Here is a 917-nt window from a genome sequence, read left to right on the forward strand (position 1 = left end):
TGTCATCAAATTTCATCATCGGATCGTCATCAGTTTGTCATCCGTTTGACATCCGTTTGTCATCGACGAGATGACAAACTGTTGACAAACTGATACCATACGTTTCCATGCGGGCAATTTTAACGGCGGCAAGCTCTCCGAAAGTTTAGCACCGGTTCATCGACCGCCGTGCGGCGGCGGAGTATTTTGGTGCGCAAATACGTTGAGAGTTTCATTCATTAGTTTGCGATGCCAAAGTGTTTTACTCGAAACGGATTAACAAGACCGCGATGGAGGCTTCACAAGTTGACGATAGACGGGTTTTTTTCCCAGGCCCTGAAATTTTATGAGAGGCTTTTTTAAAAGTCGGCAGCAGCCCTGTGAACCAAAAGAGGGCCAGCGTGATCAACGTGCGACGTCGTTACACACCGCAGCTCCTGCGCGCCTCCTTTTAAAACTTGCGTAATTTGTGTTGAACGCCGATCCCAAACGGGAAGCGCGCGCCTTGATTTACGCCTATTATTCCAATCCCGCTCGGCCGCGGGAAATGAGTTTGGGGCGCCTTTTGGCGGAGAAACAGCTCCCATTCACACACACACACACACACACACACACACACACACACACACGCAGGCAATGCGCGCGACACCCAGATGAACGGTTATGACCGCGATGTGCAGCCCGGGCGGCGGCAGCGCGGCGGCGGCCCGCCCCGGTCACACCGCACTCGTAACTTTCACCCGCTCCCCCCATCCCTCTGCTCTGCGCCCCTCTCTCGGACCGATCTTTATCGCACGACAATATCAGAAACATTTCCTGATGAACACCTTGCGCTTCTGTTTGGGGCCGAAACCCAACACCGGCGATCATCTCCTCGGGCCCGGGGCCGGCGGGGGCCGGCGGGGGCGACGCCCTCCCCTCCGGACCGTGTGCTCGGG

This window comes from Frankliniella occidentalis, unplaced genomic scaffold (assembly GCF_000697945.3).
Source record: "Frankliniella occidentalis isolate FOCC.00 unplaced genomic scaffold, Focc_3.1 Scaffold112, whole genome shotgun sequence".
NCBI lineage: Eukaryota > Metazoa > Arthropoda > Insecta > Thysanoptera > Thripidae > Frankliniella > Frankliniella occidentalis.